This window comes from Notechis scutatus, chromosome 2 (genome assembly GCF_049901735.1).
Source record: "Notechis scutatus isolate UNSWTSFEM ecotype Mainland chromosome 2, rNotScu1.2, whole genome shotgun sequence".
NCBI classification, from domain to species: domain Eukaryota; kingdom Metazoa; phylum Chordata; class Lepidosauria; order Squamata; family Elapidae; genus Notechis; species Notechis scutatus.
In genome coordinates, this window is record NC_142010.1 from 152,717,155 (window position 1) to 152,744,907 (window position 27,753).

The 27,753-nt window shown below is 44.7% G+C and overlaps 1 protein-coding gene across 10 annotated transcripts in view; it reads right to left on the reverse strand.

Annotated features, from left to right (window-relative positions):
* Positions 1-27,242, reverse strand: part of ATP2B3 (ATPase plasma membrane Ca2+ transporting 3) — a 129,830-nt gene extending 102,588 nt beyond the window's left edge. For 3 of the 10 annotated variants that reach the window (XR_015747855.1, XM_087956850.1, XM_087956852.1), the window contains exon 1: positions 26,510-26,981. The gene's annotated coding sequence lies outside the window, so the exon portion shown is untranslated. Of the gene's footprint in view, positions 1-26,509; positions 26,982-27,172 lie in introns of those variants that run through there. The other 7 variants (XM_087956851.1, XM_087956849.1, XM_087956848.1 and 4 more) reach the window with 5 other exon arrangements.
* Between the last annotated feature and the right edge of the window lie 511 nt (positions 27,243-27,753).

Consider the following 27,753-nt stretch of genomic DNA (forward strand, 5'->3'; position numbering starts at 1 on the left):
GCTCGGGAGGCCTGTGGGCGGCCCTCTAGAGCTCCGTTTTCACTGGCAGAGGGTTGCAGGAGCCCGTCGCAGCTGAAAACGGAACTTGGGGGGCCTGTTTTCACTAGCAGAGTGCTCAGGTTACCACAGGCACAGACATGAGTGACACTAAGCTGGCCATGCCCACCCTAGCGATGCCCCGCCCACTCACCCCTGGGATTAAACACAACCCTGATGCGGCCCTCAGTGAAGTTGAGTTTGACACCCCTGGACTAGAGGAAAGAAGGACTAAGGGTGGGGGCGTGATAGCAGAATTCTAGTATTTGAGGGGCTGCCACAAAGAAGAGGGAGGGGAGGAGTCAACTTATTTTCCAAAGCACCAGAGGGCAAAAGAAGAAATGATGGAATCTAATCAAGGAGAGAAGCAACCTAGAACTAAGGAAAATTCCCTGACAGTGAGAACAATCAACCAGTGGAATAGCTTCAGAAGTTGTGGGTGCTCCATCGCTGGAGGTTTGTAAGAAAAGACTGGGCAAGCACTTGTCTCAAATTGCATAGGATCTCGTGCTTGAGAAGGGGGTTGGACTAGAAGACCTCCAAAGGTCCCTTCCAGCTCTGTTCTGATTTATCAATATCCATCAAGCCCCTCCACTTCCATCGCCACAGCTCAGTTTTGTCTTGTCTCACTCTCAACCTTGGTTTTTTTCTTTTTGAAACTTATCTTTTGCCCCCCTCCCCCCAATTGCTGAAAATAAAAATTAGGTTCAAGGCTGGTGCTCTACAGTACAGGAGCTTCTTCCACATTGTTGGATATTGATTTAATATTTAAAAAGTTTAAAAACTCAAGTGGGACAGAAGGCTGTGAATTCTTTCTAGGGTAGGGAAACTGGGGATAAATCACAACAACAAAAACCAAGATGCAAGAATTTCTGTTTTTATCTTTGAGGTGTTATGAAACAATGTTGTAAATACCTCCAGTGGTTGATTGGGTGGGCTTCAAAAATAAATCTGTTTATCTGTCTTGGTTTAGTGGAATTTAAAAAAAAAGACTACCAAAAATTAAACATTATCTGCTGAAACATAGGTCTCTGGACTCTTCCCCAGAAGAAAAGAAGAAGAAAAAAGGAAAAGAAAGGAAAGGGGGGAAAAAGATATACCTCATTTAGTTCAGAAGATGGAACGCAACATAATGTGCATTATTATAATACGACAATCCAGCAATGCTAAGAGTTCCATCTGGGAATGTTCTGCTTTGCTCTCATGCCAGACAGAATTCAGGACAACCTGCCCCACCACCATCACACATATTGCTGCACAACGAGTCTGGTGTAAACCTCCACCTGCAGTAATAACTCATAACAAAAAAGATACTGCAGATTTACAATAGACAGCTATTACTTGTTACAATTTTGCAGAAGTTCTGGGTTTTGCCTCTTTTCAGCCAGGGGATTATTGTTGCTGAAACATAAGAAACAGAATAGTGGAAAGGACTCTGGAGATTATCTAGTCCATATCCATAATCAATGTAGGATCAGCAATAAAGGATGAGATTATAACATTCTGAAGAGATTACTTACGACCCCCCCCCCTCCTTAAATACTTCTAGCAAATAAAATGTCTCCTTAACAATATAATTTTAATTGTCTCCAGTTTTAATTCAGAAAAGCTATCAAATAGCGGAGCCGGAGTGCATGCTTATTAAAGTTTGGCATCTAGTTTGGCAGATTCCTTATTCATCCTTCATTTGGGGAGCTCTATGTATTTGCTGGATATGTCTTGCAACACCCTTGCATTCCACAAACCCCCAAAAGTAACTCTAATCTCTTGGTTGCATCCCCCCAAAACTCAGGAAAGATGGAATTGCCCAATATATGCTTCATCTCCTAGTAGTAGCATCTATCAGAAGGATGCATGTAAAGGGGGTTCATAAAAGAACAGGGGAACCCAACTAGAACAGTCTATGGGTGATTTTCACTAATTTTGGAAGGCTGGGCTATCCTGTTGGATAACCGGAAACCATTCCTTCAGTGCCCTCTCTTCATTTTTCCTATCACTGAACAGTAACCGCCAAGGACTAATAGCTTTTGCCAGAGGGGCTCTGCCTGATCTCTTGAAAAGATGTTCAAAACTAGAATATCTCTTATAAAATGATGGACTAATAGTTTAGTTAAATGAATGGTTAATAACTGATCAATATATAAGCATATGTTAGATCGACAATGTGAGAACCTATATAACCTATGAGTAAGGACTGTGAAAGGATAGCACAAAAGATTTGTAACCAACTGACACACTGTTTGTATATAATTGGAAGATGGTTTTATGTTTTTATGTTTTGCCTGTATATGTTTGTCTTAAAAAATAAAAAATAAAAAAAGATGTTCAAAACTTCAGGTAAACATCAAGTGGTCAGGTTTCCAAGTGATGAAATCCATTTAAAAAGAAACGAGCAAAGTCCATCTTCCAAAACAATTTCTTTTATTTAGGAAAGCATCAAATTGGCAAAGTCTGTTGTAATTTCAGATCTGACACAACCACATAATACTGGAAGTTAGACACAGCCCCCAAAAGTTACATTCTCCAACAGAAGTAAATCAATGTTGCCTGGTGTCATCAATCTCCACCTCCAGGACTCAGCAGGGTCAGCTTTTGTTCCCATGGGAAGGAGAACCACCTAGCCTAAACAACTCTCTTTATCTCCACTCCTCCCACCTTAGGAATGTGGCAAGCCCAAAACCCTTCCCCCCATAACCAGCAAAGAGAAAGAAAGAAAGAAAAGGAATATATAATAAGGCTAAATAAAATGGCTACGCATATGTCAATTTCGGGCTTGACACAAGCCACTGATTGTCTCATCCCTAAAGGAAAGTAAAACACCCCCCTCCTTTTAGACACCATTTTAAGAAAGATAGATTCACAATTGCCACTGAGATTGACTTAGATTCTATGCCACTTGGATTCCACCAGTGTTGTGTGGCTTCCTGAGATGGTTCTGCTTTGTTCCTCAAGACCATTCACATGCGTAATTATTAGAATTGGAGAATGTGTTGAAGCTGCAGTGATGCTGCCTGCAAAATATTAATGAGATAACCTTTCTCTCCCCCTGCCCCCAGCTAGCTTTAAAAGGCCACCCAAAAATGCACTAAAAGGGGTATGGGATGGGGAGCAGGAGGAGAGCATAGAATAGTTGGTTACATTTCATATTGTGAATCAAATCATTGTGATAGGCCATTTTTTTTCATCTAATGCCTGAGTTCACACTTCATGTTCCATAGTGAAGTTGCTTAACCATGATTGTTGTTTAAGCCACTACTGGCTGGATACGTACTCATGAATCATGATTTAATAGTCCAGAGATATTGGTGTTCTGGTCATAAATATCATTAATTTGGGGGCCAATGTGGTTATCTCAAAAGTTTTTAGCCTTTTAAAAAATTTTGCACCTGCACTGGCATGCTGAGTTGCATGACTGTGGTTGACAATGATGTCTCTCCTATTATATTGCTGTTCTTGTTGACCAGTAGAATATATTCTCCTCGTTGGTGGTAGGGAAAATGTGACAAATGTGCTAATTGGCTGTTGATTTTCCATTGAGATATAGCCACTCCCCCATCATCCTCCATCAAAAGCATTGGGGGTCTATGACTGATCAAAGCTAGCTTAGTCACATTAACAAACTGTATCTTTCCCCCCCAAAAAAAATTGTGTGTGGGAAAGCAGAATAAAGATTAGGCACCATGTCTTTTTGTCAGCTTAAGCAGGAAAAACTGGTTGTTTTGAAGTACTGTATACAAAAATATGCGAAGCCTGGTTACTATTGTTCAAGAACTTGGGGTTTGCCAAGGCATTCTTGTAGCCAGTGGAAAGCCCAGAGCGTAAACGCATTCTGTTGTAGAGGGCAGATTGTGGGCAGTTAGAGGTCAGGCCCTGGAGAAGCTGAAATTAAAGTCAGATATGTGATCTAAAAATAACAATACCCCCTCCCCTCTCAAGAGTGAGGCTCTGGACTGCTGTCCAAGGACCCATCGAACTGAATGAGCAGAAGGTTTCCAACATCACCAGGTGGGCTGATTACATTTTGAAAGACAGGATCGTATAATATGGGAGTTTCCCATAGACTCATTGGGAGGAAGCATACATAGAGACACAGATTAGGCCCAAATTAGCTAAGAGCCTGCTCCCCTCTCTCTCTCTCTCTCTCTCTCTCTCTCTCTCCTCCCAATCTGGATGGGAACTCCAAAAAAATACTAAAAATGCTCAACAAGAATGCCTCTATTTACACTGTTGATACACTGTTGATCTTCATGGAAGACTTCTGGAACTACCACTTCATTGACTTAAGTGACCCAGGAGCTTTCAATTCCCAGTTTCCTCCATATACATATTTAAGCTCCCCTCCGATTTTAAGTCCTGTGTAGCTCTTCCCCAACGCCTCTTCCTTGTCCTCAATGCCTGTCCCTTGCTTATTGGCAAAGCTGGGTATTGAGCTTAGGCTTTCATGCTCCCTGCCATTTGACTCTCATTGTGCCACGTCTGCATCTGCTTATTGATCTGATACACTTCTCAATCCGTTCTCTTCCTCTTGTATTTTGTCCTTGCCCCTCAGAAGCATCAGGCAACCAGTGAGTAGTACCAAGGACAGCGCCCAGCTGAGAACAGTCCTTTCCCCCATCTTCCATCAGCTCATTATTCTCAGTAAAGTTGGCTCTTCCTTCCATAGTAGCAGATCCATGGTGCATGTAGCAAGTTTCTGTTTTGTGCTACTCATTGCTAATCCACAGTCTTTCGTGACTACTCTCTACCCTCAGCCTGAGAAATTTCTGGCTTTCCAAATCTATTCCAGCATCCCTCACCATACACTATATTGGATGGGGCTGATAGGAGTTGGAGTCCTAAAAAGCTCTAAGTACTGAACCTCAGTTATAACGTCTTGCCTGAAATACATCCTTGCTATATTGAACAATTTATCTTTCACTGTGTCTGGCCAAGAGAAATGGAGAAGTTGGAAAAGGAGGACTGACTTAAACCTCTCTTCCCCATATAGGTATATAATTCAGCCCTTGAGTGGTTCCAGAAGGTGCTGGGAAGGGCAATATAATCTCAAGGCCTGGCTTCTAATGGAACCATTAGTTGTTGTTAGATTGAGAGCAGATACTTGGTGGAAGGCCAGAGTAGCTTAATGCACTGGCTCTGGTGCCCAAAGAAGACAAGAGGGCATCCCATCAGAGAGTAGAAGACCGAGACTTAGGAAAGGGGATAGGGAATGACATAGACTTTTGGGTTTAAGGCTATCATGGATGCAATCATCAGAAGTTCCCAGCTAGATGGCAACAAAGAGTTAGTATTTTATATATCTCTTTGCTGCCAGTTCCTGGTTGTTGGATTTTTTATTTTATTTTTTGCATCTGATTTATGATAGCTTTATCCAACTCATATCTATTTTTCAGATCTATATTCATGAGGATTTATCTGAGTTTAATTGAAACTCAGTGGCCCCTGAACTTTGTTAACTTAGCTTCACCAAGACTGCTACTTAAGCTTCAAGTGGGCAAGCTGGCCAATCATTCAGAAGATACCTGGACTCTTACATCCATCTCTCCCATCATTTGTAGCAGAACTTACACACTAAACCACAGGTGCCTGAAGCTCAAAACATCTCAAATGAGCACTGTCACTAGTCCTGCCTGAACATTTATCTAAGAATGAATCCTATATCTTGCAGACAGAGTTATATTGCTTTTTAAAAATCATAGGTACATCCATGTTCTCTCTCTTTTTCAGATTGCATTTATTAATTGTTTTTACATAGTTCATCCTGGTCATGCTAGAATTCAGTCATGAGATATGCAAGATGCCTCAGTTCATTCCTCTCTAAACTCCTTGTTGCTAGACATATGTTAATGTGCCTAACACTGAACAGAAGAGGTGAAGGCAACTGTCTTCACATGCTCAGAAAAACTTCTTCTTCTTCTTCTTCTTCTTCTTCTTCTTCTTCTTCTTCTTCTTCTTCTTCTTCTTCTTCTTCTTCTTCTTCTTCTTCTTCTTCTTCTTCTTCTTCTTCTTCTTCTTCCTCTTCCTCTTCTTCCTCCTCCTCTTCTTCTTCCTTCCTCTTCTTCCTCCTCCTCCTCCTCCCCTCCTCCTCTTCTTCTTCTTCTTCTTCTTCTTCTTCTTCTTCTTCTTCTTCTTCTTCTTCTTCTTCTTCTTCTTCTTCTTCTTCTTCTTCTTCTTCTTCTTCTTCATCATCAACAGCCTGGTGTTGCAAAGAGATTCTGGAGTGAATGCCATGGTTTGGTTAATGGGGTCTGCATTAAGTGAACTGAGCCAGATTCAGCAAAGCAGGTGGAATGCATTTCAGAAGCATTTTTACAGAGGTGAAATGTGCTTGATTCAACACTGGCCCTGTGACTCAGTGGAAGGGGTACCATTGTCTGCCCAGAGGCAAGCCACCCTCGCCTCCTTTGCTGTTTCTCAGGATGATGGTTTTCAGACGGTGAAGTCAGGCTGTCTTTAGGGGTGGTCACAGCCTTATTAGAAGACAGAGGTAAAGATCCAGAGAAGGAGAGGATCCCACGGAAAATGAACCTCTGTACTCTAACCAGCTGGGTAGGAGGGCATGTGCCAGAGTGCCTCAGAGAAAATCCTTATGGTTTCCTTGGGGATGTGGGGGTGGGGATTGCTCCTCTCCCCCTCAAGGTTTCTTCCCAGTGCTGTGGCTATGGTCTAATCATCCTTGCTGGTGGCGAGGGATCAGAATGCTTTCGAGATCAGCATCTGAGCCAAAGTGCGACAGGTCTCTTTGCAGGGCTGTTGGTCATTCAGGCCCGGATCCCAGCAGGAACAGCTGCTCTTTGCTAAGTAGGGAAATCCGAGGAAAAGGCAGGGGGACAATGTTGAGGTGTGAATGAAGTATTGCAACCTTCTGGGGCTCAAACCAGCCCCTGACTTTCAGGCCAGTGTTCTGAATCGGCAGTGTCAGTGGAGCCAGATTCCTCTGAAGCCTGAGCTATTTTTACTGCTTGTTGCCAAGCAATGGGTGATGGAGCCGCCGGTTACCAGCCACATTCCCCAGCTTGGCAAAACACCCAGTGCATGGAATGGGGTGTGCAGAGTAGAGATAAAAGGGAGTTGGGGGCAAGTGTATCACAGGCGTTGCTGGCAAATAAGAGCCCCTCCGCAGATTTGATGTGAGAAACATCCCATTCCATTGCTCAGCTCAGCTTTCTTTTGAAATGGGCAGGTGCATCTATATCAAATGTCAAGGTAGAGCACCTTTTAATATAGAGGTTTCCCTGTTAGCTAGTTGTACTTTCCCTCCATGATCATGTCTGCCATATGTTACTTCATCTTCTGTGGCAATTGATTCCTTGAGGTAACTGGTCCTCTCAGGCCACCCCTCCCTCTTTTGGTGGAGAGGGGGCATTTTGTTTTTGTTTTTGTTTTAATTTGCTTGGTGAGTAGGAGTGTTAAGATTGGCAGAGAAAAGAGAGAAAACCAATGGCGGGTATGAAATGTCTGTAAGCAAACAACCAAAGTCAGAGAGCACTAAAATTCCAAATGTCCTAATTTTATAACATTGCATCATGGCCTACTCATATATCAAGGGCCCTGACTTCAGAGTAGTCATCTTCAAGTTGGTATAACGGCTAAGGTGCTGGCATAGAAACCAAGAGACTGTGACTTATAATCCTGCTTTGGGCATGAAAGCCAGCTGAGTGAGTCTGGGTCAGTTGCCCCCTCCCAGCCCAGCTCACCTCGCAGGGTTGTTGCTATGAGTACAGTGATAATACATCCGTTACCACAAAAGACAGTTCTTTATTTGAGAAAGCTATCCTTTAGATTTATTTAATTTTTTTATTGTGTTAGTTTTGCCTTTGGACCTTCCTTTGTGAGGCAAAGTTATGAACATAAACAATTATTTTTATCCTTATACATCTCTGGTGGATTTGCCCCCCTTTTCAAGTTTGCCCTTCCTTTTTTCCAAGAGAACATGGTCACAGTTGAGAGGAAAGTTGTAGGTGGGAGCGTTATATAGGGTGCCTTCAGCTGAACAAAATAAAAGTTGGATATAAATCTACTAATAAATCAGTAAGTAATTGGTGCCCCCCTCCACTAACCATATTGGGAACACAATTCCTACAGTTCCTCAGTCGGCATGGCTTTTGCTAAGTGCCAGGGTAGCGGGTAGAGGCCTGTTTCTAAGCAACTTCCCCCCTGACTGTGGGCTCACCGTGTTTTATTTTGATCATTACAGGAGGTATAACCTCAGTACATCAAACTGAGGAGGGCTCCTTCGGGTATTTAGCAATTTGCTAGCTCTCATAAAATATTTTTGATCATACCTTCAGTTTTATCCCCAGGAGTTTTCAACCTCCCCTTCCCAAACAGTTTCTATATTTTATAGTGTGCAATGCTGTAGACAGTGCTATGCATACACATGCCCACTCATACTCATCTGGATGGGTTTAGAGCAGGATTCAGCAATCTCTTGTGGCCACCCTGAAAGAGAATGCTAACATATCTGGAAAGCAGCAAAATCTCAGTAGTAAGAGAAGTCTTTTGACCCGTTGAAATGCTTTCTTTCCAGTCTCTTCTCCAGCTCTTTGATTCCATCTGGAAAAGGTCTCCCCCAGCACTACCAATGATATTCCAAAAGTCAATGCCCAAAGTAGTATCATGGATTGTAATCTGAATTCTTTAATGACAAAGGAGGAGTGGGAAAGATTGTAATCTGAATTCTTTAATGACAAAGGAGGAGTGGGAAGAGGAGGCCTTTCCTAGTTTGGTCAGTGCTTTTATTTCAGGTTACCAGCCACCCAGCACCACCTGCATCTGGAGCAGGTCATAAACCTGATTTACAAGGTGTAACTTGTGAGACTGGCTGAAGTGTAGAACTAGAGTTAAGAGATCACAGTCTCTAGAAAATCGTCTAACCATTTCTGGTCCCCATGTGAAAGTACAAGGCAGCCAGAGGAAACAAAAGCAAATAGCAATAGCACTTAGACTTATATACTGCTTCACAATGCTTTTACAGCCCTCTCTAAGCGGTCTACAGAGTCTTGCCCCCAACAATCTGGGTCCTCATTTTACCCACCTCGGAAGGATGGAAGGCTGAGTCAACCTCGAGCCTGGTGAGATTCAAACTGCCAAATTGCAGGCAGCTGGCAGACAGCAGAAATAGCCTGCAGTACGGCACTCTAACCATTGCGCCACCATGGCTCAGGGAAAAACACTGCAAAGATCCCAAGAGAAGCCAGCTCCAGCACTAGTTCACACAGAACCCAGAAGTGATGGCTGTGCATCTTTTTCCATTCTAGATTATTACCTCTGTCTCTCACCCATGTACAAAGTTTTGCTCCCTCCTCAGCCCAAAAAAGTTCCACTAAGAAATATGGTTACCTGCCAACATGGACCAGATTACATTTGTATTTCAGTGAGTGGGTGGGCATTGTCATATGTCTGAAATATTCTCTTTTGGAATAGCTAACATATATGTAATAACTACAGGGTCTGAATTCTGATTTACTGCACATTCTTTATTTGTGAAACAATATTTCCAGCCCTTACATACATTTTGCCAAAAGTTAAAAAAAAAAAAAGCAAAATAGCAGATTGCTTTCTTGAACCTTATGAAAATTATCAACAAAACCCACCTCCCATTTAATAATGTATTTTAGTAAGTAGCCTTGTTTCCTAAAACTTATTCCAACTACATTATGAAACTGATCTATGGATTAAGTGCTAGATAAACATTTTTACATCCTCTTGAAAGCTCAACACACCTCAGTTTATACACTGGAAGTTGAGACAAGTGTTGTGCGATTTCAATGATATAGAAGCAACCATGGGTGAAATGAATTACCTTTAGGTACACATTTCCACCAGCACAGCAAAATGCAGATTCTCAGAACTCTCTGCTTCAGTTCCACTATTTTTATAAGAAGCCTTCCATACTTGGTGAAAGGGTGATGACGGTTCGCAACGTAATGGTGTCAGAAAGCAATCTGTGTTAAAAGCTTGACTCTGTCAGTTTCATGATCCTCACTCTGTTGTAGAACTACTTATTTATTAGCAATTACTGGACTGGCAACCTGTGTATGTGAATAGAACTTTATAATTCTACCACTGCAGAAAAGAACTTTTACATGGCTTTTACAGAGTAAGTAAATGAATAGATCGAATAGCATAGATCGGTGTTTCTCAGCCTTGGCAACTGAAGATATCTTGCCAAGGTTGAGAAACACTGGAGATGATTAAGCCTTCAAGATCAAGATTGCAAGATGCTGATCCAGAAACATACAGATTGTGAGAGTGTCAGAATGTCCACTCATCCTTAATAAAATAGGAATGGCAATATACTATATGCTGGAAATGGAGGGGGAGACATAATAGGCTGGCATCCACCCCTAACACGCATTAACAGCTTCAGTGGGGTTGTTACTATTAACCATTTGATCATGGTTGAACTGTTAAAGGGATCTTTTATCAGACTGCATTCTGTTTTTGTTTTCTATCAGTTGCGGTGCGACTGAAGAGCGTATAAATGGACTTACCATGCATGCGGATGCTTACTGATAGTTAGAAGGGCTGCATTTTGGGAGCAGCACTGAACTGGCGTACAACCTGAGGCCCTTGCCCTAATTGCATGTGTGACGTCAGTTTCTGCAAATAGGTCCTTTAGATTGTGTGCAGGAGCAGGAATAAGCTCCGAGAGAGCTTTATCAAGATTGCCACAGGGAGGATAGGAGCTGACTATGGGTTTACAACCCAATCAGGCTCATGTCCAAGTGGTGGGTTGTCTTGTCTCCTTTGTCAGAGGTGCATGCGACACCCAGAAGGCTTGGCTCCACCTGAGCTCTTCCAATTTTGGCACCGATTTACACTCTAATAGGAACAGAAGGGGGGGGGAAACCCATTGCATTCATCTCCCTCGTTGCCAGCCCTTCCGTTGCTCACCCTGATCCTCCTCTGCCTACACAGCTTGAAAGGGGAAGCAGAGAAACATGCCATTCCTCCCAACCCCTTGGCTTGCTGACCCCAGGATGTGGCTCAGATAGTAGAAGCAGCAGCAGCAGCAGCAGTCCTGGCTCTTGCCTTCTCACAGCATTGGCCATTTCCTCTGCTGAAGCCGGCCAGAAAGGAAGTCAAGATTATTTCCGGGAGTTGAAGCCCAAGTGAGTTGTTTTTCCTCAATAAAAAAAAACTGGTGATGTATTTTTATTCTGTGCTTAAAAAAATAAAACAACCCCCCCCCCCGATTTGTGTCTCTGCCTGACCAATTTCTGGTACAACAGGCAGATATTCTCCTGCAGCTGAAGGATAGAAGCCCAGTTAATAATGGTGATGCTGCAGGAATTCCTTGCAGCTGTCAGCTGCCTCTGGAAATCCCAGGGTGTTCTCCCTCCCTCCTTCCCTCCCTCTGAATGATGTCACTGTTTTTTGACGGAGCGGGAGGGGCAAAAGGTCTCCTTGCCCCAGGAGGACAGATCCCATATTAAGCCTAACAGATTGCTCTTTCAAGGCGGCACAGTTGATGGGGCACCTTCATCCCCTTCAGGAATCACTAGTTTAAATATTGTGTGTGCCGGTGGTGTTTCTTCATTGAACAGCCTTTCTTTAGAAATGGACCCGTCTCTGTCGTTGGATGAGAGAGGATGCTCCTTCCAGTCCCATCTCTCCTCCCAACCGGTGTGAGAAACATTAAATGGATGCTTGAAGTGAAGATGGCACACAAGTCTTTTTTCTTTTTCTTTTTGATGTACAAGTTGGACGTAATCCACAGAAAGACCAACATAATTCAAACGTGCCGATTCTTTGCAAAAGCAGAGAAAATGGCCCCATCTAGCAAATCGAAAGCATGGCTATAGGTCTTTTTTTCCACTCCCCACTTGGAGAGGCTGTTCCTGAATTAATTTTAAGTAATTAATTTAGGAATCAACATACTTGTGATAGACTACTAATGAGTAGTTCTGGAGGGTGAACAAATATCAGAATGTTGCAGTGTATTAGGCCTGTGGGAATGTCTGGCTTTTTCTTAGCTTGTGATGGTGATTAGGGGGAGTCTTCGTTTTTGTGAGCTGCGCTGAAGTCTATTTTTGGTTTACATTATTGTTTCCTTGAATTTCCGCCTCAAAAAGGAGTGAGAATAAATTCAGCAGTAGCATCACGAGAGGCTCTACAGTCCTCCAAAATGCTTCCAAGGAGGACTCGCTGCATCCCTGGGTGGCTGATTCTTGAAGAAATGGGTGAACTAACTCGCATAAACGGAGACCTTGCTTTTCCTTCATGGCATGGAGCTAAAAATCTTGAAGAGTTTTCAGCTTAGTCCCTGATCAGATCCCACTCCATTTAACTTTAATGGCACGAAGCAAAGCAAAATAACTTGAAATGGAAGGGAGGGAGAAAAGCTACACTTTCTAGCTGGGTTAGGATTTGGATTTTACCATTAGAATCAATATGCAGCATTAGAAGATGAAGATATTATCAAAATCATGTTTGTATCCCAAAGTCAATCCCAAGAAAAACCTGCCCTTCTCTTTTTCTTTAAAAGAAAAAAAAAAGGGGGAACTGTGAAAGTTTGGCCTTAGAGCATTTTGCCCTGCAACTTCCTGTACATTGAAATGACATTTCCTAAGCATACCCACATTACTTAGTAAATTGACCTAATGTATGCATGCTTCCAAATAAATATTTAGGGTTACTTTCTAATCCATGGGGGGGTAAAAACTTGAACTAAGTGGTGCTTACTTCAAAGCAAATTCCATTGATTTTCATAAATTTAACTGTAAAGGATTTCTATTAGTATCATTTTCAAAATTGATAATGGCATTTTTTTTAAAATATTAAGGAGGAAAATAAATACTGTTACGGATTTATTTTAAAATGTTGTCTTGTTCTTTTTCATCCAGAAAAGGTATAGCATCATTATATTTATTTTATTTATTATATGGGTTTATATAGCTGCCTATCTCGCAGTTACAATTTTGTACTCATTCTGAAACCATCTATTTTATTATGAAAGATGCTTTCATATACTACTAGCTCTATACCCATGCTTCACTACAAAACTATGTGATCGGGCTTAGTTTTGGGGGAGGAAAATAAGGGGGGAAATTGTGCCTCTGCCTACCAGCATCCATCGGTATTCATCTGACTAGCATTCTGTCAGTGTGTGAGAGAGTTGTGGGCTGTTTGGAAACTGAAACATGGAAACTGAAACAGTATTTGCCGTATGAGCAAGAAAGAGACAGCAAGGAGCCTGGGTGTGGCTTAGCTCAACTGTTCTGTACTAAAGCTGTTTGGTGCTGTGAAAGTAAAAAATTCCTCTCCTCTGCTTGTGTTTTTTTTTATCTGGAGCAGATTTCTTTTCAGGTGGAGAGGGGGGGTAGAACTCTTTAGCATCAGAGCATGTTAATAATAATATATGAAATACTAATGCTCTGATGGTCATTTCAACAAATCTTTTCCTAGTGAGCACCTAGAAGCCAAGAGGAACATACACATCAAATTTCAAGTTTGTAGGCTTTACGGCTGTGGAGATTTTGTGATGATGCATGAGTGGTATTTCGCTTTTATATATATAGATATACAATGCCAGTTATTCCTTCTTCTTGTAATGCATCAATAATGTAAGCCTAAAAAAAACCCTGCACTTGGGTTAATAACGTATTAACCCAGTGTGCAAAGCTAGCTAAGATTATTTTTTAGAAAAAAAGTGCCAATATCTTGCTGTTGTGTTATTCCACTCCAAAGATGTTAGAGAAATAGTTCATTCTCATTAAAACCATGTGAAAATGTAAAGAGATACAGATACAGATACAGATAATCAGAGTTGGGACCTTGTAGGTCATCTAGTCCAGGGGTCCCCAACACGTCCGCGGACCGGTACCGTCCGCGGAACAAGTCCTACCGGGCCGCTGGTTTGTTGCCGCCTTTTTTGATGAAAAGCCTTCCGGTGAGCTTTTCTGGTAGAAAGCTCACCGGAAGCACTTTTTCATCAAAAAAGATGGCGGTGTTAGCGCTGGAGCTTTTCCGGTAGAAAGCCATTTCTATCCGGAAAAGCTCATCGAGGTGGCGAGCCGCCATCTTTTGATGAAAAGTGCTTCCGTGAGGTCACCGGAAGCACTTTTTCATCAAAAAGATGGCGGCGCCAGCTGATGCCGGTACCGGGCAGCGCGCCCAGCTGATGCCGGGTACCGGGTCGCGGGCGCCCAGCTGATGCCGGTACCGGGCCGCGGCAAAAAAGGTTGGGGATCACTGATCTAGCCCAAGCGGGAGACCCTACACCATTTCTGACAAATGGAAGTCTAATGTTCCTAGTTCTACCATATTTAACATGAAATGACGTTGCATTTTTGAAAAATGCTTTGCTTTTGTATGTGTCAAGGAATGAACATATCATAACTGTGGTGGAATGCCTTAGAAAATGCCTTCTGGTGGCCATGAGGGCTGGCCACAGGGTGCAGTCAGTGCCAAAGTTTTGATGGGAGTTTGGCAAAGGAAATGGTCTCCATTAAAGCATGATAAAGCTCAGCAAACGAGAGCTTCATAATCTGCACAGAAAAGTAAAGGCCCCAAAACTGTTTTCTTCCATCTAATTTCACCCAGATGTATTCAGTTATGAAACTAGAAAATATGTGCTTGAAAGTTCTTCAGAGGAACATAGGAATTTGCCTTGTGTTTGGATTCGTTTTATCTTTGCTTGAGAATTTAGTCTCCAAAATTTAAAGGGAAAGTCTTTCCCTGACTTTTCTCGCTAATTAATCCTGTTCTTTGTTGTTGTTTTTTAACCGGAGAAGATATGAATTGACCTTGAGATTTTCTGCATGCTAGTCAAAAGTTTATAAAATATTAAGACTCTGATTGGAAGAGATTTTCAATCAGAGTTGGATAACATTTAAGTTCTAGGACAAGACAAGAACTAGGGTCAACTGGCCACTTCCGTATGGAGCTCGTGGGTTCTGTATTTGAGGGGGGAGGAGAAGGAAACTAATGAATGCTCAGAGGAGAGTGGTGGTCACCAAAAATGTGCAAACGTCTTTTATAGTACTCTCTAGATAGCTAGAAGAAAAGTAAAGGCTACACAAATACTTTATCCAATGCTATACTGTGCTATCCAGGCACAATTCGATTAAACAGTGGGGATTTTGCATGTTAATGAAAAGCTTCCTGTTTGGTGTTTGCTTCCTAATGAACACAAGTAGGGGATTAATAATGGATTACCTATTCTCCTTTGAATAATTTTCCTTAATTGCCCCCCAGTGTCCATTTCAATTTGCTGGCTTTTTTTTTTTTTTTTTTGCCTATGACTTTCATGAAGAAACATCATTATCAAAAGGCAGTACTGAAACAAGCACGGAGGAAGGAGGAAAAGCATGATGCATCACAAGGAATAGGTATTTCAGAAAGTTGTTTCATTTGCATAAACTGAAAAGCAGGGATCAGGGTTAAGCTACTGCCAAACATTATTTGCCATCCTCACCCGGTGCCATGAGAACAGCATTTAGAGGCACATGGGTGTCTATAATAGTACTAAGAAAAAACAAGTGACAGCCGGTACAAATAACAATAGATTAATTACTCTTATGTTACTTGTAGCATGATGTCATAATCTGACTGAAAAATTGCATCACCTGATTCATTTGTGTGATGATGTCATGATGGGGCTTCTACCAATGCCTGTGGGGTGGTAAATCACATTTTGAATGAAATAATGTCTAATGGCATTAATACATCCAGGCTGAAATAGTTCACACACAAATCCCAAGCAGAACTTTTGAGTGGTTTACAAATAACAACAACAGCAACAACAACAACATGATTACAAACAACTACATTAACGCAGTCATAAAAATGACTCACTGGAATATCTGTAAACATTGTCATGTTTGGCAATGAAAAAAAATCAGTGGGGACATATAGTTGAAAAAGTAGTTGAAAATGAGCAAATTAAATATTGTGGGATTTCTAAATAATAACCGATAAAGTCATTGCTCATAAGCAGACCAGATTTAACTGTGCTTGAGGAAAAAGTATAGATAATTTGATGTGGCAATGCCAGGGGATAGTAGAATAGGAGATAAAGAATTGGAGAAGATCACAAAGTATCAAGATCTGAAAACTGAAGTTGGAAGATTATGGCATAAACCAGTCATAGTGGTTCTAGTGATTACTGGCACATTGGGTGCCATCCCAAAAAATCAGTTAGAAAAAAAATCCGTGTATTTCTACCTGCTGGTTACAGAAGACTCCAGTACTTGGATCTGCACAGATACTTACAACAATATGTCACAACATTCAAGGTTCTTGGGAAGTACTAGATGCATATGAAGGCCAACACCAGCTAAAGAGTTGTGTATATAATAATAATAATAATGTATTGCTCCATTTGGTACTGGAATTGTAATTGCCAGGGATAATTGAGCTTAGACTAGATTTCTCCAGTTAGGTACCACCCAAACAGCTGTGCTAGTTAATGACTTGGTGAGTTGTCTTGGATGGCCCCCAGTTGATCTATTTGGTCAGGAACTCCAAATGGTACCTTTTAACAGAATAACAGAGTTGGGAGGGACTTGTAGGTCATCTATTCCAACCCCTGTCCAAGCAGGACACACCCTACACCATTTCTGACGGGTGGCAGTCCAGTTTCTTCTTGAAAGCCTCCAGTGATGAAGCTCCCATAACTTCTGAAGGCAAACTGTTCCATTGGTTGATTGCTTTCACCGTCAGAAAATTTCTCCTTATTTCCAGCTTGAATCTCTCCTTGTTCAGTTTCCATCCATTATTCCTTGGCTGGCCTTCAGGTGCCTAGGAAAATAGCTTGATCCCCCTCCTCTCTGTGACACCTTCTCTCATAATTCACATGCAGCTTTAAATGTTATTAATTGTAGTCAAAATCCATCTTTCGCAAGGAAGAAAACACTGCTATCATATCAAAAACAGTATTGCAAATAAACATCCATTGCTTTCTACTAATATCCACGCTCTGCCTTTACTTGCTGCGTAGCAGAATCTTGCCACATTGTCCATAACACAGCAGCTTCTGTGTAAGGAATTTCCCCCAGCCCGTCCTTTTAAAATAACCTGTATATACAGTAGAAGCACTATTCGCCCTCAGCAGCCTTGGCCCTCCTTTCCAGCAATCGATAGTAAGAGAGGAGTCCTATTCTTCCCCCCCAAAGCCTGTATTGGGTACAGGGCTCCTCTTCGAAGGGAGCACTCATCCCGTCTTGTGCATTGGGGTTCTTTCAGGAACAGACAAAAAAGGTTTCCAGCTCAGCTTGTAGTTCGCTGGCTTCCTTTCTTTCCGGTGTGTAGAAGTTCATGTGTTTGTTGTCTTTTAAAAATGTGTGCTTTCAAAGTCACCAAATGAGCCTTCATTTATTCATCTGTTGTCTCATGAATAAAATAAAAGAATTTTTAAGAGTGTTTTTAGGCTTGATGGCCAACTAATGAGAAGCTACGCATGTTGCTTCTGGCTCCCTCTTGCAGCAGACAGGAGCTCCCCCCACCTCCTTCCATGTCCAGCAATTCCATGGTAGAACTCTTAAGAACGGTCCTCAGTGCTGCTGGACAGCAACTACTCTCCCTGGACAACATCAAATCCTTTGATGCAAATTGGCACTGCCTGCCTAGATCACGCACGAGCTATTGCTGGTCAAGAAAGCCTGAGAAGGTTGGTTGCGTTAAGCCAAAAGGAAGAGAGAGAAAAGACCAGGAATGCCAGTAAATTGCTTAGGCAAGCCCTAAGCAAGACAACCATAAAGAGGGAAGAAGAGTCATTGGGAATAAATTGTTCCCTCAGCTTCCAGAAAGTATGTCAAGTGATAAATGGTTGCAAACAGCAGGTGAAAGAAGGAAAGAAGAAGAAGCTTTCAGTAGGATGAACATCTTGCTACTAGGAGGTACTGAGACTTAAAAGTAGGAGTTATTTAATCTCTGCATGCTGGGTTGCTTGAGATCACAACGGAGAGGAAGCCATTGGCAGCACCGAGTTCCAGTATGGTTCTGCACCCAATAATTCCAAGCTATCTTTTGTCTTCTGCTGATATGGTGCACCTGTTGATCCATCTGGAACCTTTCCTAGGCAACCACCACCACCATATCTGGCCCTATTAGTGTTGCCATCAGTCTTGCTAACAACCAGCGCTTCTATTTTATCTGTGCTCTATTGCCTTTTTGCTGCTGCCAACTTCTCTCTCCTAAATCTTATTTCTCACCCTTCCCAGATGCGCATTTCTGAGCTTGAATTCTGGCCCACAGAGCACTCTGCTCTGAAGCTGGCTCTCTGGTTCCACTTCTGCCAAGATTCACATTTCAGCTTCTTGTATCCATGATAGAGTCTCTTGATAGCAAATTGGGCAGCGTATAAATTCAGTTAAGTAAGTAAAATAAGTAAGTAAGTAAGTATGTAAGTAAGTAACAGACTTGTAACCCATCAGATATTATTCAGTTATAACTTCCATCATCCTTGATCATTAACCAGAATGGTAATGCCAGTTAGAAGCTCTTGTTCAATAGCATATGGAGTTTCCCAGTCAACTTGCTTCCAGCTCCTGCCCACCTAGCAGTTCGAAAGCATGCAAATGCAAGTAGATTAATAGGTACCACTTTGATGGGAAGGTAACAGCATTCCATGGACCTTTGGCATATAGCCATGCTGGATACATGACTCTAGAAGTGTCTTTGGACAACACTGACTCCCTCAATCAAGTAATGGAGACGAGCACTATGCCCTAGAATCAACATGACTGATAGGGAAACCTTTACAATAGTCCAATGTGGATTTTATGTCACAGACAAGATGAATTAAAGCAAGACACTACCAAGTTGAGCAACCTGCCCTTTGTAGATTAACCTCCATAGCTTTCACTGGAGAGAACAGAGAACTACTATGCAACAGTATTGATGCGAACAAGCAAGCCCAGCTGTATGATATAATGAGGATTCAAAATATCTGATCATTTCACGGACATGAGGATAAAAAGTGAACATAAAATTTGACGTCTTCAGGGTCTCACTTTTTTAGTCTGAAAGGGATTTTCTTGCCTACAGGGAGCTATAGGTTATATTGAACATGAGACCAGTGTCTGATGAAATCTCAGAAGCCAGATAAATTGTTGAGGAGGGTATCAAGTGGTCCCAAAACGAACTACCTCTTTTTTTTTCCTCCTCTCCTTAGCTAAAGAAAAACAGAATGAATTATGCAAAGTAATGACAATGAATCTGCATAAGCTATATAGGTCAGAGAATTCTGCTTCTAGGAGCAGCAGAATTCTCCAAGATTATAGGACAAAAAACGCATACTGTTATTGCAGAAGGGACGCACCCTGTCTGATCGAGGTGAATGGTCTCTTCCTATACATTCAGCCAGGCTGAATACTGACCCCTCGTGCAGTGTCTTAAAACATGCCTCAACCTAATGAAAACCACAGTGGTGATAATAGTGATGAAAGTATTGAATTAGGAATGGGGAGACTGAGCTTCTAGTCTCCCCACGATCACTGGAATGTATTGAGTGGTTTTAGATCAGTCGTTCTCCACACCATAAGATAGAGACAGAAAAATAGGAAGGCGTGTTTGTATATGCCCCTTTCAGCTCCTTAATAAAAAAGTGGGGAATAAATCATCATCTTTGTTATCTTCCACTTTGATGACTACATCAGTGCATAAATAGAACAGTATGCGGTGTGTGTGTGTGTGTTTTGAGATAACATCTGATGCCAGGTCTTTCACTTATAGTGGCTCTGGTTGGATGAAACTTGAACATTTGGGAAAAGGGCAGAAGAGACAGAAGTAGAATGAGCTCCTATTTGTAGCTGAGAGACCAGAGGTCATTTGAGAGTGGTCGTATTTACAGACTTACACGCAACATGAGGGCAACATGGGACTCCTAGTTCAATGTTTTCTTTACAAGACAAATGTGAATGTTTGAAGACACTTTCTGGAAGGATCAAGACCTCAGGCATGAACCTGGCGTTGAAATCCAGAATCACCTAACCTGCCTACAAGCCCATCACCAATGACAAGGAGGAGAGTGCGAGCTGCGTGGTGGAGCAACAGCATTGCCCAAGAAGAAGGCCCAACATCAGTTTCTGGAGTGAACTGAGCATGCTGGGAATCATTTGGACTTGATGCTTCTCACTGCAAGATCCTTTGCATTTTATTCTTTAAAAAAAACATTGGATTGATTTGATTTCTATAGCTGCCCACCTGAACAAATGACTCTGGGCAGTATATTTCATAAAAACATAAAATGATTTTTAAAATCAAAGGAAAACAAATTAAGTATCTATGGTTGTCAAGTAAAACTATGGCCGCAAGTGTTAATATAGCCAAGAAATAAGATCCTTAACACACTTGGGGGCCCAGGTCTGGGTATATAAAGCTTGGTCTTCCCAGCCTTATGAAAGGCCAACAGGGTTGACATCATCCTCATCTCTGAAGGGAGAATGTCCCAGAGGGTGAGAGCTATGGCAGAGAAGATCTCATAGTCCCCACCAAGCCAACATTCTTTGGCGGACACGATCTGCAATTTGCCCAACTTGCTGCACCAAATTCTACAGGTAAAAATGAATAGGAAAAGACAATCCCTTAGGTAGTTTGGGCCCAAGCCATGAAGTGCTTTAAAAGTGACAATCAGCACCCTGAATTGTACCTTGAAGCACACTGGAAGCCAGTGCAGCTCACACAGCAGTGGTGTTACATGTGTCGGATATCTGACACTGGTGACTACCTGTCTAGCTGCATTCTGCACCAGCTGAAACTTCTGAATGCTTTTCCAGGGCAGCTCCGTATGCACCCCATTGCAGAAATGGGACGAGAGGTCACAAGGGCATCAGTTTCAGATAGGATGTTGGGAAATATGATCAAATATATCTAGAGGACCCAAGGCTGACAGGAAATCTATAAGGTCAGCCATGATCACCTTTGAGGGCCAGCTGTGCCCAATGACTTCTGTGCCCATACAGATATAAATGGCATGGCCAAGGGAAGAGATGCATTTCAGAAAGAAGCATTTGTGTAAAAAAAACCAATAGTGCGTATAGAATTATTAGAGCAAGTGCTGGACCAACAGGGAATATCTAGTACATATCTAGCAGAATTGGCTAAGTCTGATTATTTGTATGACAGCAGTAGAAGATTACAGTGCCTCCTAAATGGGGCTAGTGACAACCAGGCCAAGGGTGGAATTCAGAATGATACTTAAATAAAAACAAAGGTCTTCCTTTTGACATAGCAAAATATGACTAGGCTAGGTTCTTAGGCAGTTGAGTAGCAAGCAAGAATGAAATTAGTTTTGCAATTCAGTTATGCATCACTATAGCAATTACGTTGAAGTCTTCTGGTTTGTGAAAAGTATTTTGCAAACAATACGTAGGATCAGAATGGGCAACTTGCAAGTTGCACATCACCCTGAAGTTCCATAGGGTTGCACCACTGAATTGCATCTCCCATCATTTTGAGGTAGGACGTCCATGAAAATTATCTGCTTAAAGTTTGCCTAGAAAGCAAAGACCCCAGTCTAAAATAAGGCAGCTTCCTTCTTCATGCTCACTGAAACTCAGATCACCACCGTCTCACCTTCCCAAGAAACCATGAAATGAAGCTCCCAGGTGCCAAATGGTAGCCCATTTCTGGTGCGGGATATTTCTGAGCGTAGGTGAGAACAATGCTCTGAACCCAGGTGGGTGAAGGGGAGAATTCTCAAGGAAAAGATCCCTGTACTAATAAGAAGCAGGCAGGCAGTGTGAGAGTTTGGGGGCTGAATGGATCTGCAGATATTGTGTGTTTGGGGGGAGGGGCATAGAAGTGTACAAAACTGGATTATGTGCCCTGAGGGCAATCTGACTCTTCCAGATTGGTTCATCTTGACAAGCTGTAAATGTGATTTAAGATGAACAAATGCAATTAACATGTCCTGGTATTTCTATGCACATGTCTTTGACATTTTCCGAGAACTTAATCTCTCTCTCTACTTTTAGAAGTTAACATGTTGCAAGAAGCTCATGGAAAGCATCTGGATGATGCCTCCAAGAATTGGGGACGGGAGTGGGGTTTGTAAGTTGTGCAGCTTAAAGTTCACAGAAATCTCAAAAGGACTGTGAAAATTTAAAGCCTGTCTACCATCTCTGAATCAGTAGAATAACTGCAGGGAGCAGCGTGAAATCTGCTGCTGCTGTTTGATGAATTGAATCTCATCCCCACCTCAGCTTCCCATTCCCCGTCGCAGGCAGTCATCTAACAGGGGACAAACCAAACCGATTGGTATACACTTGTTGGACAGGGTTGGGACAAGGGAGAAAATACCACTATGACAGCGGTACAACTTGGGATGGATCAGGCCTGTCTCACTCATGGGCTTGGGATGTTAAGGGATGGCAATAAAAAGAAGTATATTCGTGCTGTGGTCAGATACACTTGGGGGAAAGCCCACAAAAGGGAAAGAAGATCAAAAGAGTCTGAGAGACCAGCAGAGACAGCATCATGGAGCCATTTTTGGACAGAGGTATTAACTCCATTTTCCCCTGTTTCAGGCGGCGTGTCCTTATTGCAGAAAAGAATTGGTGCTGGTTGCCAGCATTGGGGTTCTAGACAGCGAACAACTCCAGTCAAAACATTTAAAGCCCAGAGGACTGACCGCTTATGCCAGATGCACAAATCCTGTTATTTTGTTTGTGGGTTTGTTTGTTTGGCTTTCAAGGATAAGATTCTTCATATGATTAAATAAAAAGCCCAATATCTCTCGGCCAGCGCTTTGCAAACTCACAGCAAATAGAGGCAGCCTGGTGCAAATCATATTGCCTTCCCTCATCCCCAAGGCTGAACACGCCTCCGAAATATTGACAAGAGAATAACCAGCTGTGGCCTCCTCTTAGGAAGAAGGGAGGGAGGCTCTGTCCTGGTTAGCTCTGGGACCTAGAGATCCTGAGGGGAGGAGTGGGATAGGAAGGGTGGCACAAGAATGAAAATGAGTGGGAAATCATGAGTAGGTTATTTAATGCAGGGTTACATAAGGAGAGAGAGAGAGAGGAGGAGGAGGAGGAGGAGGAGGAGGGAGGGAGGGAGAAGATGTAGGTGGGTGCTGAGGTTCTGCTTGTTCAACAGGAGTTTTCCATCCCCTCCTCTCCCCACTCACCCCAGATCAGTGGGGGAGAAAAGGATGAATGGTCTAACAGAGCTCTGCAGCACACGGAGGTGGATCAATAGAACATTAAGCAAAGATTTGGGGGGGGGGGCAGAATGTATTAAAAATACAATCGGCATACGGGGTCACAGGAGAAGAAAAAAGGGGGAGGTAGAAGAGAAGGAGAGGGAACAAGGCACAGTTTACACATTTACTAGGCTGATGAACTAATTGAGTCTCTGGTCCACCGGCGCTTATGCTCTCATAAAGCTTTCTGGTGCATTGGTTTATTAAATTAATACCTTGCCTTTTATTCCCGAGCTCCGGGTGGTGTATACATGACTCCTCCCTCCCTTTTCCTTTTTTTTTTTTGTCACAACAACCTTGGGAGGTAGGTTGGCAGAGAGGTAGAGGGGGGATGGGCTGGCGCCGAATCACCCAGTGAACTTGTACTGCTGGGGAGGGGGAGGCCACTGCCAATATTTCTTGGCCCCTCCCTCTTCTCTCTGCCTACATTTTTCTTCCACTTGGGTCCCCCCCCACTCCGCCTCGCCTCCTCGTCCTCTGCTTGTCTCTCCCACCTCCCCAAAATGATTGCGGCAGTGCTGGTGCAATCCCTGTGCCCTAGTTAGGCGCTGGTCTACTGTTCTCCTGCATCCGGGGGGGTGGAGGGGTGGGGGGAGGCAGCCAGTCTGTTTCCATCAGGGGAAACAAGGACAGAAGTGGCAGCAACACCCCCCCTCCGCCGCCGCCAACCTTCCTCCTTTGCCTTCAACCCCTGTTGGTTGGAGGTAGACTGTCCCTGAGCAAGGAGGCTCGGTTCATTCCAAGCGCAATATTACAGCGTCACGACCGCAACATCTTTCTCCCGGACTGGAGTTACGTCCTCTCCACCCAGCCTCGCCACGACTCGGGAGGGGGGGTGGCGGCCTCGGATTGCCTTTGCCACGAGTAAAGGACTTTCGGTAGGGTCAGCGCCACGGAGGGGGCGGGGGGGTATGTGCAACAGAAAGCCCGCGTTCCTCGAATGGCCGGGGTGGGCATCTCCCCCCTCCCCCATCGGCCAAGAAAAGGCTGGTTTCCACATAGCACGATGTCATCGCGATCCTTCCTGCCACCCCAGGCTGCCCTTTGCTACCGGCCGGGCGCCGCAGCCGGGTATCTTGCGGTCCTCGGTCCCCCTCCCCAGTCCACCGCTGGCGGGTAGGTGGGTCAAGCCCAGCCCCCTCCCTCCCGGCTGAGCTCCGTCTCTCCTTCCTCCCCTCCCCTCTCTTCAGCCTCTTCTCCCACCCCACCCCTCGCGCCCGCTGCCACTCAGGACCTCTCAACCAATCAGAAGCGGGGAAAGGCAGCGCCCCCTCCCACCGGCAGCCTGTGGATCCCGCCCCCTCCCCTGCAGTTGCCTTGAAAAAGCCAGAGCCGGAACGCGCTTCGCTTCCCATCTCGAGCAATGCGCCAAAGCAGACCGCGGAATTAGACGCTCCCGGTTGCCCTTGGCGATTGGCGGGCGGGCTCGGCGGGCCACGCCAGGCCCAGCGCGACGCCTACCCTTCTTTACCCCCCTCCCATCCCCACTCCGCTCCCCTCTTCCTCACCGCTGCTTCCGGGCCTCAGAGCGGTGTGGGGAGGCCAAAGCCCTTGCCGGTCACCCAGGGCTCCTCTGAGGAGACCTCCGCCTCTCTCCCGAGAGCCATAGAGGCTGAGAAGGCGGCGGCGTGACGGTTGCGCCCCCCGTCGCTTTTAGGTGGCCGGGTGGGGGCGGGGAGGCTAGAGCTGCTCCAGGGGGCGTGATCGCTCCGGGGCGGGAGGGGGTCCTCAGACGTCGAGGGAGCCGAGCTGGGCAAGAGGGAGAGACGCCGAATAGAAGTCCCGAAGGGGCGGCCCGTCCCTTCTTCAGTTGCCCTGCTTTGACCCGCTCCAAGTGCACAGCTTTCTCTCGCTATTCAGACAGACGGCTGGACCAAAGAATCCCAGACCAGACAGGGCATTTATGTCCTTATGTCGCCCCCTTCCCTCTTTATCCTACCTCCCCCTGGAGTTAGACAAGGCAATATACCCTTGCCTGACCTCGGTTTTCCCCCGAATTTTTCCCGCTTGTCCTTCCCCTCCAGGCCTGGCGATTCGCGTCCCGTTTGCTGAAGTTCGTGGCGAACTGCTTTTCGTCCGTCCCCCTCACTTGAACCTAGCGGATTCTTTCTTCTTTTTCCCCCCGCCAAGCCTCCCCACTCCACCCGGTCCCTAAAGTCTTATTTATTCAGTCTCGCTCAGTCCACACCGGGATCCGTTGCCCCGAAGAACAAGCCATTGAAAGCTCCTGCCGGACTCCAGAGGATCGCTTGGGAGATTCGCACTTTCACACTCTCTCTCTCTCTCTCATGTTCACACACACCACAAGCTCTATGGTCTGACTGACTCTCCACCTCTTTTTCTAGTTACCAAGGGTGCAGAAGGTGGGAACGGCATGGCGGATGGAGAAGGCTCGCTGCTGTTAAAATTGTCTATTTAACAACCCCCTCCAGCCCCAGCCCAATTCCTGTCCCCACTTAATGCAGGTACCTCTCTGCAGTGGGTAGGTGGGCGGGAGATCCCTATTGGTTTTGAAATATGCCCCCATCCACCCACACCCCTTTACTGATCTGGCCAGGGACGTCACCGGCGCTCCCTCCTCTCTCCTTGAACATGTGTGCGCGCACGCAAAGTCTCTCTCTCTCTCTCTCTTTCACTCTCCCCCCCCCCAACATCTCCCTCTCACACACACACCTCAAGAATACGTCGCTGTCACCTTGAGATGCCGGCAGGCGAGCGCGCAAGGTGCAGCAGGAGAGAAAGCCAAGCCAAGTCGACATTGAGGAGGTCGGGTGGAAAAGGTGGGGAGGGAAAGGGTGGCGATGACTGGGAGGGGACCTCAAGCGGCCAAAGGACTTGCTACACCCCCCTTTCTAGGTTGCCATTTGCCCCCTTTGGGCAAACCGATCAGCAGTATCCCAGTAGCCGCTTTTGAAAGCCGGCCCCCTTGCAGGTGTACTAAGCACCGACCTCCCCTGCTACCTCCCCGGGGTAATTTAGGCTGCATCTGGGAGAGTAGCTTTTTTTAAAAAAAGAAAAAGGTGGGAGGGGCGCCACTTGACGGCCACCAAGCTTTGCTTTCTGCAGTGACTTGTCCCCACGCCATCCCAACCGCATTCCGCTCCCCTCCCCCCCCCCTTCTGCATTACCTATGACGGAGACTGCCCGGGTTCCCTTCACAGAAGGAGGAGGGGGAAGTCTCCTCAAACCCCACTGGGCGCTACGGGGTTATATATTACATACATGCCTCTATCTATCAACCACACAGACTTTTCCATCCCGATCTCCCCTTGCCCCGCACCCCCACCCCAGCCCTAGAAAGGTTCTCCGCAAGGTACTCACCGGGCCATGCCAGAAGCAGAAGACACTGAAGTGGGGAGCAGGAAGGCTGTTCGGGATTCGGCCGCTGAAGAGAGAGAGAGAGAAAGAGAGAGAGAGAGAGAGGTAGAACTAGGAGTCCCCCCCTTTCTCTCTCTAGCTTGGCCCGGATCCAGTCGAGAATCGGAGACGCGGAGGGGGGGGGAACTTCCTCGGCTCAATTTGCCCCCTTTCAAGAGAGGATGAGAGGGGTGGGGGTGGGGAGGGCGAGGGTGGGGGCTGCTAGTTGACTACAGCCCCGGGGATGCTGCGGCTTGACATCGCAGCGCCTACATTCTGCAAGGATGGCGAGGGCTCTCGGAGCACTGGTCCAGCTGCAAATCTCAGCAGAGGGGGGAGGGAGAGGCAGGAGAAAGAGGAGGGGAACCACGGCTCAGTGGGGGGAATGGTGAAATAAGGCGAAAGCCAATGGTAAGGATTTGAACCTCCTGCCCCACCCTCCACCTCAACCAGGTCCATCCCTCCAATTGCTCCCCACCTCTCGAAATCAAGAGACACCTACGGATTTAGAGCTGGAACTTCATCGATGGTTGCTTTCCCCTCCCTCCGGTCTATGAGATGGTACGTTCCAAGCTGCCTCTCCATCACTGATGGAGAGGCTGAGAGCAATGAAAGGATTTCCACTACCTGTTTCTGTAGCAGTCCAGCCATAGGCGCGCAAGTCCCAATCCTTTGCTCAGGCAGGCAGCTTCCAACTGATGGTGGTTGTGACAGTGCTGATGTGTGTATGTGTGGGGAGTACGTGAGTGCAGGAGGGGTGGGCTGGGCAGAGTACCCTTTACGGAAGTAGGTGGGAGTCGAGAAGGAGGGGTAGGGAATAGAGAAGACAGCAGATAAGTCAAATGCATTTCTATTTTTTTTCCATCCCCACATTGCCTGTGCTAGAAAAATTTGTAAGCTGCACTCTTTAAAAAAAAAAAAGAGCTTTGTATTACTTTAAAGCACAACACATTTACATGGCCTAAGCACTTCAGGATTAAAGGTCACTGCATCAGATAAATTAAGAAGTTATCCGTTCTCAGGTTGGACACAGAATAAAAGAAACCATGGGGACAAATAATCTGGGATATTCTTCTCCCTCCTTTTAAAAAGTAAATTCTTGAGTTTCTAGGTACTCTTTTTTGAAGATTATTCATTGTCTTAACAAATCTGACAACAACTTGTAAAGACAGGTCCAATGTATCTGAAATAGCAGGTGGAGAACTGCT